This window comes from Trachinotus anak, unplaced genomic scaffold, assembly GCF_046630095.1.
Source record: "Trachinotus anak isolate AG129_WGS33_773 ecotype Australia unplaced genomic scaffold, CSIRO_AGI_Tana_v1 ptg000012l, whole genome shotgun sequence".
NCBI lineage: Eukaryota > Metazoa > Chordata > Actinopteri > Carangiformes > Carangidae > Trachinotus > Trachinotus anak.
Genome location: NW_027273863.1, coordinates 23,199,533 through 23,215,730, shown reverse-complemented (window position 1 = coordinate 23,215,730; position 16,198 = coordinate 23,199,533). Strand labels below are relative to the sequence as shown.

Sequence of the window (16,198 nt, the reverse complement as noted above, 5' to 3'; positions counted from 1 at the left end):
TAAGTTTCTGAGAGGAAAACGTCCCCCTGCATGTTGTCACTCTGGCCTACTCATCAGTGTAACCAAGCTTCCCTCTGATGTGGTTTGTGTCAGTGTAGTAACACATGCTGCAGCGTCAACAGAGGCACTGTGGATGCCTGCAGTGAGGGGAGAAAGTACAACACTCAGCTGAACATGCTCATGAAGCCGACGCGGCATGTGTCAGTTATCTTGTCACATGACGATTTTCAGTCATAAGACCTTCTTCTCAAGTACTTCCAACAAACTTTCCCTGCCTTTTTTTTTTCCACACACACTTTAGAGTATAAAGAGCATCTAATTCAACAGAAGTAGCATCTCTTCACCCAATGAAAGTCCCCCACAGTTTACTCTATATTAACAAACCTGAGAGCCACTGATAAGATATTAAGCAGCCACCAAAATGAATGGGACAGCCCCATTACTCTCTATGCATCCAATTCCAACTTAACTATAGTAATTTCTATAGTAAACATTAAACCTATCACAGGAGAACTAGCATTGTTTCTTTTGTACACTTCTAATTAGGTTAACCTACTTTGCTAAAAAGTGCAGTACAAACTTTCCCATCATTTTTGGAAATTTCTTCCAATCTGCAGCATGTTTCCTCTGCCAAGGCTGGGCATTGTTTTTATAAAATAATGAAAATCAACATTATGAGATAGTGACAGATATTACTGTTGCTGTTGAGGATAACATGATTCCCTTTTCTGGAATAAAATGATTCTGTTTCTATCATAGTCTGCTAAACATAAAAGGTCACCGACACTTGTTCTGAGAGTTCCTGTCCTCTCACAGTTGTTTGTCTCCATCACCAGTCAAGTTGCAGGGTTACAGCATTAAATAATAGCCAAAAGTGTTTTTGCAGAACATTATGATGTCACAGTGAACTCGACCTTTGACCATTTGGATATGAAATGTCATTATCGACCAGGAGTCAAAAATGCAAAAATATTTGACTTCATGTCATTGAAGACAAGACAAAAATAAAAACATACTACAAATGTACCTTAACGGATCATAACAGACTGCAGGCCTTTAATAACGAGATATCAACCTGACTGCAAGAAGGATCCGGCATTTCATACACATTACTTTCACGCCTGTCGAGGACTTATGTGAAAGCCACAAGTCTTCAAAGACAGAGACATAAACAAAGCAACTGCTCCAAATCGACGCCTTGTGGTTGTAGGCCTTTGTCTACCAGTCAAGTAACAGTTTATATTCATCTCTGTTCAGACTCTTAACATGTGTAGTGAAGACTTTGAAGGAATTTAATAAAAAGGTATTAAGTGTCTTTGCAGAACATTATGATGTCACAGTGAAGTTGACCTTTGACCTTTTGGATATGTCACCACCGTTGGTTTATCCTTCAGACATTTATATGAAATTTCGTCATAATTAGCATATGAATTCTTGAGTGTTTTGTGAAGTCATTGCGACCTTGACCACTGACCACAAAACTTTGATCAGTTCATCCTTGAGTCCAAGTGGATGTTTGTGCCATGTGTAATGAATTTCTCTCCAGGGGTTCCTAATATATTGCCTTCATAAGAGTGGGACGGATGTGAGATCCCGCTGACCCTGAACTTCGACCACCAAGATCCAATCAGTTCGTCTTTGAGTCCAAGTGAACGTTAGGGCCAAATCTGAAGAAATTCCCTCAAGTTTCTGAGATATTGCGTTCATGAGAATGGGACAGACAGACATCTAAGAACATGATGCCTCTGTCTGCATCTCATTTTATCATACATTTTCAGAATATTCCTAGTGACCTAGTATAGTATGTATAGGTTTTGGATACAGTGCATGCTTTTTTTTTTTTAGAGGTGAGATGATTAAACTATTTTTTCCAATCTACAGCATATATGCAACTATTTTGATTACTGATTCATATTTTAAGTCACCAAACTCTATTTTGTTACGGTTTCTGCTTTTCTCTACTTTTTTTCAATCTAAATAAATATTTGGGTTTTGAGCTGCTAGTAAAAATCTAAGTTGTTACCTTCAGCTCTGGGAAATTTTAATGGGCCTTTTTCCACCATTTTCTGATACTTAACTGACATATCAATAAATCAAGGGGGAAAGAAAAGAAACAGCTAATTAATCTATAATAAAACAACTGTAAGTCGCAGCCATGCCATTTATCATTATATTTTACTTTGTGAATAAAAATTGCATTTAATGATGCTTTTGGGATTAAAAACACATATAAACACTACAACACTATTAAATTATCTAATCTTTATTAGACAGCAGGGAAAATTTAAATAGTTACACATACCACTTGCCTTTCCAGACAGAATTCAGTCATACTTGTTTTCAGCACTGAATCACCATGAATAAGACAACTAGACTTCTTGAATCCAACGCTTTGTTTCTTCGAATACCTTTACAACCTTTGCTGATCCCAAGTAATAGCAAAGTGTTGACAGGTATCGTTTTTCCAACACACAGCCCTGCTGCACAGCTGAGGCCAGTGAGAGGTCCATCATTAGTCAGCAGATAGCCAGTATGCAGCAACATTGTCATTCAGCCAGCTGAAAGGAAGAATTGAGCAGCCCACAGTGAATACGGTGGTGTAAAGAGGCTAGTGTATCGGGGGTATTAAAGCAGTATGGACAGTCCGGGACCAGACCAGAAAACAAACGCTGACAGGACTCCAATCTGGCCCAAAGACGAGGCGAGGAGGGTGTGACTATAATTACAGAGGTATTTGGGCACTCGCCAGTTCGGCATTCACATTCACTGCGTTTCATGAGCAGCTCAGGGCTGCATAAGCCTCTGCGAGCTCTGCCATTAACCTTGGGCTGTTTCAAGTGTAGCTCAAACCCCTGCCTTGATGACTACTAGAGTTCACACAGACTAAAGACCAGATTAGTTTGGCATGGGATCCCGTACAATGAAATCTAAGTGATAGCAACAATTATCTAACCCACTTAATACCAAAGAAACAAACTATCAAACTGCAGAATCACAACTGTAGAAAGGTTTAGAGATGTACTACAGAGAAAGATGTGACACTCGAGACACTCAGGATGGCTGCTTCCCTCAGTCTAAACATCAGTGATGTGGTAAATAATTCAGCAGCCGAGGAGAACACACTGAAGAGAAAAACTAAAATATACTAGGACTACCACTAATGATTATTTTCATTATTGGTTCATCTGCCAATTCTTTTCTCAACTGAGCGAATATCCTTTTTCCTCTAAAAAACATCGGGAAATATTGAAAAATCTAATGTCTTATAATTTTCCAGAACCTAAGGTGACACATTCAAATGTCCTGATTTATCCAAACATCAGTCTCAAAACCAAAGATGTTCAGTTTACTATGACATGAAAACAGAACGGCAGTAAGTTCCAACAGCTGAGAGCCTTTTTTTTAAACATACCATCCTTCTGTCTAGGTAAATGAAATCATGTTGTAGCCACATTATTGTAAGTAGTTTTATTAGATGACAAAAACGTGTTGGTTATCAGGGCTGGAGGTCAAACTACTTGTCAGATTTGGTGAATTAAAACTATAACAATGTTTATAAATTATCCTCTTGAAGCCTTGACCTGAAAAAATATAAATTTTTCAATTTCTAAATATCCACCTGTGCTATCTGAACTAAGTCAGTGTGGAAGCAGATGTCCCTGTATTTATTTATAACTTGGTGCTCCTGCACTTAAACTCCATTGGTTCCTGACTAACAACAATAACAACCATTTCCCTGTAGAGCTGGACCATGTTGGCCCTGACAGCAGAGCGCCTGCCTCAGTGTGTGCCCTTGCGTGAGTGTAGCAGTTTGGGGGTTTGAGGAGTTGGGTGGGGGCTGGTGTGGAGCTGTACATTGGGGGGGTGGGGAAGCATGTGTGGGGGGTTGTAGCTGAGATGGATGAAAAGCACACAGAGTACGGTAACCTGATCCACTGGCTGCAGGATGGGACAAGGAGGGAGGAGGGCTAAGAATAGCACTGAGTCTGACACACAGTACGCCACCGCCGTCACCTCCACCAACAGCAGCAGCAGAAGCAGCAGCGATTACTCCAGCTTCCAGTCAGAGTACAGCCTGCTGCGAGCTCTCAGACACACCATGTGGAAAATACATGTGATTTTCCCCTGGTCTCCCATGTGGCTGCTCTTACGACTGCACACACAAAGGAACCTCCTGAAAAACAAGCTCTGAATGTATTTCTCTGTTCAAAAAGGTACAAAAGTACAAATAATTACCAGTTCTGAATTATCCAGAAGAGTATCTGAAATCTATGATAAAGCCATTGTCTGATTTTCCCTACAAATATCGTTAAACATGCTAATAGATACACACTACACTTGCTGCGACAGTAAACAGCCGGTCACGTGGTTGTGGTCCTGTATGCCGTCAGGCTAAATGATGGGGGAGGTCTCTCTCAGCTGCGCATCTACTCCAAGCCTTCGTCTCCTCCTCCTCCTCCTCCCAAAAGAGGAGCAGGACAAAGCCAGACGCAAAGGCCCGATTACAGACTACAGAAGACGAGCAGAGGAGGCAACAATAACCAGCAAAGAGCCAGCGTGATCACATACTAAGTCTACCAGTTTACACGCTTATATTATAAATCTATTTATATGCTGGCAACAAATACATACCACACACTACGTTCACCAACTCTGTAATGTGCCCTAGAAATGTACAGTCCAATTTTATTCCTGTAGACAAAACAAAAGGAAACCCCTATTCTCCAACATGTTATAATGCAAATTGAACTGATCAGTATTAAAATGATTTAACACTGATCAGTTCCTATTTTCAATTATTCCCATGATTAATCATATTTGTTTATTTGTGCTGGTTGAGTTTATTCTTAATGTCTTTATAAACTGAACAATGGGGCTTTGACTGTAAGAGAAAGTGAGCAATTTTAACATATTATATTAAAGATTTGGTAACTTGTGTTTTTATTAGAGCTGAACAATATGCAAAAACAATCATATCTGCAGATATTGTGATTTTGATACGAGTCACCATCCCAGTTGGAATGGTCATTTTTGTATTTCATTCTCACTGAAAAAAACAATCTGAAAATGATGTAATTTTTGTTGGGGTGTGTACCAAATACGCATGTTCCCTTACATCAAGGAAAATATGATTTATAGGCCAGGGAATCTCCGCAGCACATACCTTGTGCTGCTCCTGCACATTTGGTATTACAATTGGCCATATTGCAATTACGGTAATATTTTGATTAACTGTTCAGCCCTAGTTATTATTGTTATATTTAATGGAGCAAATGATTCATTCAATAAAACAATTGTGGATTAATTACTGATGAAAGTAACATTAAACCAGAAGTACAGATCGATACCTGTGTAAAATGCCATATTAAAACAAGTGCCCAAAATCACAAGCCTAAAAAAATTACTTTAAAAAATATAAGTCATGTCTAGTGTTGCTCTTTGGCCACATTCATGCAATCCATTCAACCTAACTGTGCAACCAAATTCTAAAGCATAAAACTTCCAGCACAAAATAAGTGCACTTCTCCTCCTCCCGTCACTGGCTCATCTGAACTGAAGGCATATTTCGACATGGACAAACAAACAGCAAGTGACACTGGATCCCTCAAGGCGTCAGTTCACCTCTCTCTACCCTAACCCCAGACAGACAAAACATGCCTCCTCCAACCAGAGAGTCTGGCCTTCGATACAGTTGTTGTTAGGTTGCATAAATGCATCAGCCAAAGATCTGGTTCCACCTCTTCCACATGGGAAAGGCATGAGCTACTATTGCCAATAAAGGTGAGTAAATGTTAGACTACACACCACTGAACTGCTGCCAATATTTCACAGAAGCTTTTTCAAGGTGCCAGCCACTCTTACAGATTAAAATCTTGCTATTTAGAGACCCAAATTAAACTGGCAAGTAAAATGGTCAATTTGGTTATTTTAAGGGGCATAACCTGTTATGTTATTTTCTGCCCACTCTGTAGTACATTGAGCATACTCCTGTAGTTTATCTCAGGACAAATCATGTTAGTTTGGTAAAGATACTGACAGGATGCCAAATTTTCAAGCCTAATTCATAATAATCCAAGCATTAAGCTGTCGTAAGACCCAGACATAATGTACTTTATGCGTCCTAAATGTGTATTCTTATGTAAGATTGAGTGCTGAACTGTTTCACAGCCTCATCCATCACTTAAAAGCTTCCATAAAACAGGAATAGCCCTAAATTTACAAGGGAGAGGCTCAGGGCATGGCTCGCACACAAATCAAAAGCCTCATAAAATAGCCTAATGTTTGTATGCAAGAGGCGTCAACAGGGTTAACTTTGCTGGCAGGAGAATAAGGCTCAGCCCAGGACTCACTCAAACACGCCCATTAAACTGGTCCGAGTCTGAGAGCCCTAAGAAGCCTACCGCCACTGCTCTGTATGTAGGTTAATGATCAGATACCCAAGCAGCGGACAAGAACAATGAAGCCTTTACTGCTGATTATGGGTTAAAAAGGAGGGGGTAGGGAATGAGGGAGGGATTAGAGCAAAGGTTAGGACCTAGGCGTGGATCTTGTTCTTATTTCCACCACAGTGACAAGCTCACATGACTGAACCAAACACTGGTGAACTGTTGCTGTTCAACTTTCAAGGAAACGTTGATAGCCTCAGAGGACATGAGGATTCAAAATCAAATTCAAAATTAGTAAAATACTTGAATTGGCACGAATTACAGTGAGATACAAATGACAGATATGCTTCTTATTTTCATCATGTTTTTGTGGAAAAACACAATTACTCTCCAAGTAATGTGCAGACACAATGTACTAACTCAAAATACTGATATTTTGATACCAATATATTGTACAAAATGAATTCATAAAATTGCCTTGTCATCTCTGGACCCATTTACCTTCCTTACAAACAACACCCACCCCAATTTCCTTTCAACAAAGGACAAGTTGTGGGAAGTGTTTGAAGCTCCTAGAGGCAGAAAAGCCCCCTACATGACAATAAAATAAAACATCAGCTGCTAACAAGGTGTCACAACCACAAGAAATCCCCATCCACTGGGTTCCATATGAGCAACGAGCAGGCCTCAGTCTGAAAAATAAACCATCAGGGAAATGTTGTGTCAGTTTTCATTATGTCATTCAAGACATGACTCCATCTACACCTGCCACATCCTATTAGGCTTGATGAGTTGTCGATCCGATCATAGGCTCGACACATGGCTGCCTGTGCTGTGCCAAAACCACAGCTTTGCAGTGCCAGAGTAAGCATTGGTGAGGCCGGTGTGTAAAGGTTGACACAGCATCTCCATCTTCAGACTGGGAGAAATACATGGAGCACTGAGCAAACAAGTCTTTGATCAACAGTCATGCAGCAGTTTTATTTAGGTGTATTCACCATGGGGGCTTTTAAATTGGTGCACATTTACAAGGGATACAGTCTACAGAACACACTCAGCAAGTAAACTACTACTTCCTTGTTGTGCACATTAATAATACAAAAAAACCTTCCCCTCATGTTCTTGTTGCATGATGGTACCAAAAAATCTGACCAAAAAGATTATGCTCGCTGTTAGGGAAGAAAACAAAAGGATAGAAACATTTTAAGCTGGTATAAACACAATACCATCCCATCTTTTCTCTTAGTTTTCTCACTGCGTATCTTAGACAATTTAGTGACATTAAGAAATAGTAAGGGCTGTGACTATTGATTTTTTTTTTATTAATTAATAAAATGTTCTAGATCTCAAGGTGTCATCTTTACATAGCTTTTTTTTGTCCAACCACCAGTTCAAATCTAAAAGGTATTTACTCTATTGCCATAGAAGACTAAGAAATAATAATGAATGAATAATCTTGTAAACTGATAATTGATCATAAAAGTAGACCTGAAATGACTGGATTAAGTATGGGTTACACCTTTTAATGTGTGTATTTCCAACTATAGTCTTAATGCAAAGCAATAGTGAAAATACAACCCTTTCCTGGAGGCAACGACTCATTCACTACAACTATTTCCAGCCATGCTAGCATTTTTGAGTTGATGTATTTCTATAGTCAACACTGATTCTGAAACAGCATATTCATATCAATTTCTCCATATTGATTTATATTGTAAGCGCTGCATTTAAAATGTGAGGCTGTGTGGGGCTTAAGGACACGAAGCCAGTCAAAAAGGCCAATTTAACACAAGATTACTGTGAACATTGCTGTATCGGGAGTTTGAGCTTTATCTTCTTTTCACAGTTTTACAGTACCTGCATTTTAAACAGGAAACCTTGAGCGTAATTTATTCCAACTGCTTTCGATACTTACGTACTTACGTAAATTACAGACTGTAGACAGCTGGTCTGACTACCTCACATTAACACTCATGTGCACTCAGTGTATAAAAGACACAATAAACACTTAAGACAAAAGCAACTTGATTGTGATTTTAGACCGTCTGCGCTTTGTGTGTTGCTGAGGTGGATGATATCAGCTTGTCTTATCTCAGTATAGCAACCCTCATCTAAATATATAGTCAAAAAAACTTTTTTCACTGTTAGTCAGCAAATAAATACATGACATAGTAACCATTGGCTGCACTGGTTTTTACTGTGAAGGAGCTGCAGGCACAAGGCATATTAAATTGTTGTACACAAAGCCACTAAAGGCTGACTTTGTTCTCACTAGAGGTTGCTCTGAATATAGATATATATTTTTCACCATCTTTTAGTCAGGTGGGAGAGCTGGCCAAAAAGATAATCCATCTGAAATTCAAGGCCTGTGGATGACGGACTTAAATTTCAATGCCAGATTGCAGGTATTGCGCCTAACTTAATAGATGCCTGTAAATCTAGTAATGTGGGAAAGTCCCACACACATTTACAGTGATGTCTGCTAATATCCAGCCAACAGCTGCACTGATGTGGATGAAAACACCTGTGGTGCTCTCTCTCCTGCAATACATGGCTATTGACGACCCCTAAAAAACTAAAACCATCATCAACCCAAACATCATCTGATGTAACCCGCTCAGAAAAAACAATAAACCCAACGGAACCTGGAAAGACTAGCACAAATAGTAGTGCCAGTGATGGCAAACGTTAACAACATAAACCCTCAGGATGTTCAGAACGGTGACAGAATCGTTACTAAGCTGAAGCACCATTTTGAAGACAAGTTTCAGGCCAAGTGGCTCAGAATATATCCGTGGCTGAACTTTAACGTGAGCCACTTAATTTATAAAATGTACAGTACTGCACCTTTTACCGCCCATGTTACCGCACATGTTACAAAACATCAACTCTAAGTCGCCACTCGATGGCGTTTCCCATTCAGCAGCCTTTTAAAAAAAAACAGCATGAGGCATATTCAGCAAAGACTGATGTTGTGTGATTGTGAATAAAGCACACAAGAGTTTATTAAACTAAATTCATAAATTCAGTGAGCAATACACACCTCACCAATCTGATACTCATTTCACAACTTGGCCCTGACCAAGAGCAGTTTAATTTTTTTTTTTAACAACGTTGCCATTAAGTGGAAAAAGATGAATGTAGGAGACAAAGTACAGGGAAGGAATAAAGCATGGAGGGAGCCACGAAAAGACAGACTAGGGACAGTGATGCAGATATGACTTGCACATGGTTTTACACACCTTAGTTAACTTTAACTGACCACATGATCAAATGTTACAGATTGTATGAATAGTTTCATCATGTTGAGAATATTACAAGCAAGCTTTCATTTCCAGCAGGCACTGTGGATGCAGCTCAAGCTGTCCCCAGTTTAATAGGCTGCCTTTGTAATGTTTCTTTGCAAATGCATCACAAATAAAGAAACCGTCAGAAGAGTGCCTGCTTCTTCATCTTTCGCTGCCTTTTATCTTCAGTAATTAATGATAGCGAAGAAGAAAAAATAATTTTATTCACTGTGCTGCTTAAAAGCTACCGGCAGCTTCTTGCAACTTTTGGTTGGAATGTTTTCTTGTGTTGATATTGTGAATAAATCAAGACACCATTTTTATTGGCTCTCTTACATGACATGCATTTCAACCGATTATGTGAACTACAAATTTTTAATTTCCTCAATTTTGGAACCGGGTCCTGACCACACGCATTGCATGCTTTCATGAGCACCTCGAATGACAGGCATAAAGAGTGTGTTGAAATGCTATCTGAGTCAAGAATAGGAGAAGGTAAGACCTGTAGTTGAACTCACAAGTAGTAGACCCACCCCTCAAAAAGTTTATAAATCCCCTCTATGTGGAGCATTGAAGGGGGGAATCCCATTTTGAAAAATACATTTCTGGCCCTGGGATATAAGAAAATGTGCGACCAGTTGTGAAACAAATACTCCTACTTTGTAGAGCAGCTACACAAAATTGCCCTAAACAATGCTAAAGAATGTGTCATCATCATGTTAATACTGATATCACATGAATGTTTACCACCACTGTTCTCTGCACTGGAATGACAACATAAACTACAAGAAAATAAAAATTTGAAGCTAACTGAGGTCTGTCCACATTATCCTGGATATATGCAGGAGTTTCTTTAAATCCTTTCTGTGTATTTTTCTGTTTCAAGGTTGTCTTCTCTCAATATTAGTCATTATTTTGTGCAAATGAGAATGAAACATACAACTGTAATAGTCCAAATTAAAACATATTTGCGTTAACATATTTGTGTTAACTGATAAGACTGTAAGTCTAAACCAATAATCTATTCCAGAAACAAGTTGCAAATGAACTATTCATAGATGTGGCTGTGTTGTTTTTAACTTAGGTCTAAACCTATGTAAACAAAAACAAGCACAGGCATGCATAGTACTGAAGCAGCATGAACAGTAAACCATTCCACTGTCGATGATGAACCAAATTTTTACATTTTAAAAAAAATTTCAAGGTTAGAGCAATGGCATGCTTAATTTTACACAGAAATGGAGATGCAACTAAATCAATCAAAAGACATACACAGAAATTGTCCTGTTCACCAAATACTTGTTCACCTATTTTACAGCAGTAGGACCCTTCGGACTCAGAAACCATGGTCACTAACAGAGCCAGAGTAAACAGGATATGACCGCTTTCTTTGGCATTAGTAAAGTGAAAGCAGCCCAGTAATAAAGAATGCAAACCTCACGCCCATTGTCAAATTGTCTTTTCCCCCCTAAACTATCAACAGACACTCTTATCTCTCTCATTGCTCATTCATAAAGGGAAACTTTAAGGGCTCATTTTAAATTAAAAACACTGAATGTTGTAAATTTACAGCGCAGCTTTTCCTTCCTCCTTCTTTCCTTCTGCTTTATCTTGTTGTATTCAGAGTCCTGTAGAAAGGTCACAAACTCTCAAATCGTCAGTCTTTAAAAGCACATGGTGGCTTATCAACGCAACATCAGCCGTTACACACAGAGATACTGCACTCAACGTACCAAACAAAAACAACGCTCAGCCCACATTCAGCTGCTGGCAAAGGCTAGCACATGTTGTGTAATCAGGAGGCTCCACCCTCTTCACACACAAATACACACACATGCAAAAACGAACACTTGCTGGGCCTCTCGAAGACACAGATACTCAGCTGATGGAGCCAACTGCAGATAGGCTCATGCCTGGGTAGAAGCACTTCATATCATAAACGGCACTATTGCTTTTCTCACTGTCCGGTTGAGCTGCAACACAATGAATGTGGGTGACAACTTGGAAGAGAAAGTGTTACAAAGTAAAATGTTAAGCTGCCTAAATCAGTGGAAATAGATGATTTCTGCCCTTGGCTCTCCATGTTTGTGTTTAATACAACCTTCCCAAATTTCTCTCTACCTTCTAGGCCAATTTACCTTTAACATGACCATGTTAGACAAGAGCTGCACAAGCCTCAATGATTAACAGTAAACTGACAAAACTAAACAGGGACTGAGAAGAGTGAAGAAGAGTAAAACAAAAACTGACCGTTTTGGGGGGTTTCCCTGAAGATACGGCCCTGGTGTGATCACTCAAAACAAAAAAAGAGGAACTGCATTCATAGGGTTAGGGTAAAATGTCAATACACTTGCAATAATTTCATAGCTTTACAAGAGGCAGAATTAATAACAGTTCTATGTTGCTGGTGAAATGCTGCAAGATGACATAAAAATTAGGCCCTGTAGACAAAACTCCAAATACCTCATGGCCAGCAAAGCTAAGACTCTCATGAGACAAGTCTGATGCACAAAAGGCACCACCTTCTCAGACTCCTGTTATGGTTCGCAGAAAAAAGAGCCTAAACATTAAGTGAGCTTCAGTGAACCACACACTGGAGGTTTAAGTCCACCATTATAGACCATTATATGTGATACTCAAAAGCGTCTGTATCTTTTCATACAGAATAATGAATTAAATTGTTTTCTTTTCAATTCCACTGATCTGCATACCCCACCTCCTCCATCCCATTGTGAAGGTCACTGTCCTACACTGCCATCTTCTTTTTTAACTTTAGTTACTTGTACCACCAAAAAATATCTCAAGTGCAAAACTTTTGACAGGGACATATCCATTGGTCTGTTCATTCAATAAATTACAAAAGCTGTTAAAACTGGTATTTTGTTGGATACGAAAAGCAAACTAATGACATAAAAAGTAAGATGGCAAAGCATGTATCCATCAATCAATACTGAAAACTTAAGGAAAATAAATCATCACAGTGAAGAATACACATTAGTGAGAGTACTGTATGTCCTTACATAATTGTTCCTGCTGTGCAGCACCTTGGTCAATACATTATTCTTTAAAAGGCTTTATAGTGTGTCTGAAAAGGCTAAAGCAGCCATGGTATGGTTTCCCAGTTACACGTACAGTTGGTCCTCTCTCTTATAGTGTTTATCAAGCAAGGAAATCTTGAAATGGTTTTAAAATAATTTAGCAAATTTGCCATTTTATGTGACGATACATGAGGTTATGAAGGCAGTGTTAATGGTACATCCTCCAAATGAAACTGCACCACTTGAGGGTGCATTTCTTTTGCTTTTTTGCCATCCTCTGCTTGTATGAACATCTGAGTTGAATGCATGTGTAAAATTGATGTGATGCAGACCCTCCCTCATGTGATTTTCATGATCTAGCAGGAATTAAAGGAATATCTGATTTTTGCTCATTTAGACCTGTCACTCAATCCATCTGATGTAGCCACAAATGTTGGAACAAACAACTATTCATCACCGTCTACATCATCAGCTTTCATTTCATTTATCCTGTTCCGCAATTGATTGATTAATAGGCTAATAATTTTACTGAAATACAGAATAACCTCAACTAGCAGCCAAAAAAAAAAATATATACATATTCTTAGTTTCTATGAAGCTGCAACTGACAAATATTTTAATTTTTTACTTGATCAACTCACAAATTAGTGAATTATTAATGTCTGCACTACATTATAAGACCAAGTTAGACAGAAAGAGGAATCCCAGACCCAGTGGCCAACCACATTGTGGAGGAGAACGTGTCACATGTTGAATAGCTGATTAATTTTCCTTGGGTTTTCAATTTCCATCTATGCATCTATGCAATTTCACTTGTACATGACAACAATTACAGGGCTTTCACATCAGCAGGGTGATCCTTCCGTCAAACCAAATCCTTCCATCAAACCAAATCATAATTTATCTCCAAGTTGCACCAACAAATGACAAGACTGTGTTTCGTCAAGTGACTAACTGTGCACAGGCAATGTGGGTAGTAAAAACAAATCTAACATGAGAGAGAAAGAGATGGGTAATAGTGAAAGAGAAGGCTTTAGAGCAGCAACAAAAACACAAAATGAGTCAGCCAAGGAAACGCTGCTAGAAATGATGATGAGGAGGAGGAAATTAACTTATCCAACACAAACTCTGACACAAATGCAAAAATAGGTCACACTCTATTGTGGGAATATGTTGGACTTCAAATTGACGGTCATCAGTCAAGGTCAACATCAGCTGCTGTTGAACTCACCCTATACAAGTGGTGTGCATAGAGATTTAATGCTGGCATTAGTCAGTTGGCCATGAAAGCAATATTTAGCAGTAGGTGCAGCACCATACAGCACTGTAATATGGCTTTAAAATACAATATGATGAAGCTATCAAGGCAATTGAGACTGCCAGAAAGTACCTGCTGCTCAGAGTTTGACTGAAAAATTGTCTGTAATGACACACAGTGGCAGCCTCCTAGATTAAATGGGCAATGCCTCAATGTGTGGCACAACCTCCACCTGGTTACATGTGAGCTGTGTATCCTAGAGCTGAAACACTTAGCCGATTAGTAAGACAACAGAAAGGTAATTGCCACCTATTTTGATCAAAAAATTGTTCAAGTAAAGTTTCGAGCAACAGTGGCATATTTCAGTTTCGTACGTTTTCTCAGAGATGTTTCAGCTTCTGAATTGTGAATATCTGCCACTGTTATTTGTCTTAGTGAATATTAAACTGAGTATTTTTGGCTTTTCGAGAGTTGTTCCTTGAAAACGTGCAATTTGACTAACTCACTGTAAGGCCCAGGAAAATGTGATCGGTATTGTTAATTATTTTCTGATACTTTATAGTATTGTGTAGGGATTAATGGAATCTAGAAAATAAAAAGATGAATCAATGACGAAAATAATCGTTAGTTGGAGCCACAGTAGAGATGAAACAGTTACCAGTTTCACGTTAAATCACAGTAAAACTGCCAGACGGTTAGTATTATCGGTTAAATTTTAATTATCACTATAACCGTAGTCAATTGCCGTGGTTTATTTAACTCATGTTAATTACTGTACAGCATCAACCAGCAATAGCCTCCCTTACACATGCACAGCAAGCAACATGGGTTTGTTTGTGTCAGTCAAAACATGGCTGAAGGCAGTGAAACTGCCCTTCAGATGAAAAATGACTAGGTATAAGTGCGTTTTGAAATGTTGGTAAACCCACTAAAAAAGGCGACTGACTGCTTTTACGCTCCCAGACGAGTTTGCCTTTTTGTTCGGAGAGGATACATACACACAACTGCACACAGAGCAGACACAGACACTGTGGGGAAAGAGTGAGCTGCTAGTCACCTGCAAACTGGATAATACAGCTCTGTGGCGTCTCATCCCTAGGTTGATGCTTCTCTCAGTGTCGGAGCCTCCGTGTGAGACGCTTCGATCAGTGATTGTGCGTTTTTAAAACTTACGTCAGGACTGCAGCTCATTCTTTCATCCCCGAGAGCAGTGTAGCTGCGGTGTTTCTGGTTTAGCAGCACCGTGCTGGGCAAGTAACAGGTCTGTTTACAGGGTGTGTGTTCTGAAAGACGTCACAGCTTGGAAAATAATAATAATAATAATAATAATAATAATAATACATTTGCTGTTCCCTTTTTATGAAGTGTGGACATGCTGCAGGCTAACCCAGTACTGCTACTAGTCCCTTGTCCTCATCTGTGATACAGATGTGTTGGCAATGTTACTATTTTAATGTTTAAATGCAAACATTCTTAATAGTTCTCAGCACATTTTAACAATACCACGATAATACTGATAACCATGATAATTTGTCACTACAATTGTAATATTAAATTTTTATACCGTTTCATCTCTAAGCACTAGTAATAATAACTGAGAATTTGCCATCTAACTACGCAATATGTAAATGTATACATTTAATAACACATACAGTACAACTATGTACAATGGTATTACATTGCACTGTAATACCACTGTATTTCAGCACAGTGGGCCTGTAATAAAAGTTAGCTTCATAATTGTTGCAGCCCTTGATATCTATATATGAAATTAAACATAAATGTGCCTTTTTTTGTTGTGCTAACTTGATATGACAATCCCATATCAGTCAATAATATAGTTTGTTGTCAAATATTTTCCAGAGAATTGAATGAAAATCTGATACATACACAGATATAATATGCATCGTGATATTGATACTATTCATTCACTGCATTCTGTAGAGCTTTCAATTCCACAAAGACTTATAAAGAGAAATGTAGCCTTCTCTACCCACAAGGTAACATAAACACGAGTGCCTTAATTTCAATCTCACACACCCATTAACTGGCAGAGGAGTAAACCGCCAGAAAGCAAAATATTTCAATGACACATCAAAAAAAGTACTGCAGTACTGATGCCAGAGTATCCATAATGCATTGCAAGAAACTGGTGGTATATTGCAATATCAACTAGAATGACACTCAGAACGCATACCTCTGCCAAGGCCACACAATCCTACAAGTCTC

At 38.8% G+C, this 16,198-nt stretch overlaps 1 protein-coding gene across 2 annotated transcripts in view; it reads right to left on the bottom strand.

Moving 5' to 3' along the window:
• Window positions 1-16,198, bottom strand: part of ankrd12 (ankyrin repeat domain 12) — a 37,936-nt gene that overhangs the window by 18,154 nt on the left and 3,584 nt on the right. The window lies entirely within an intron of this gene.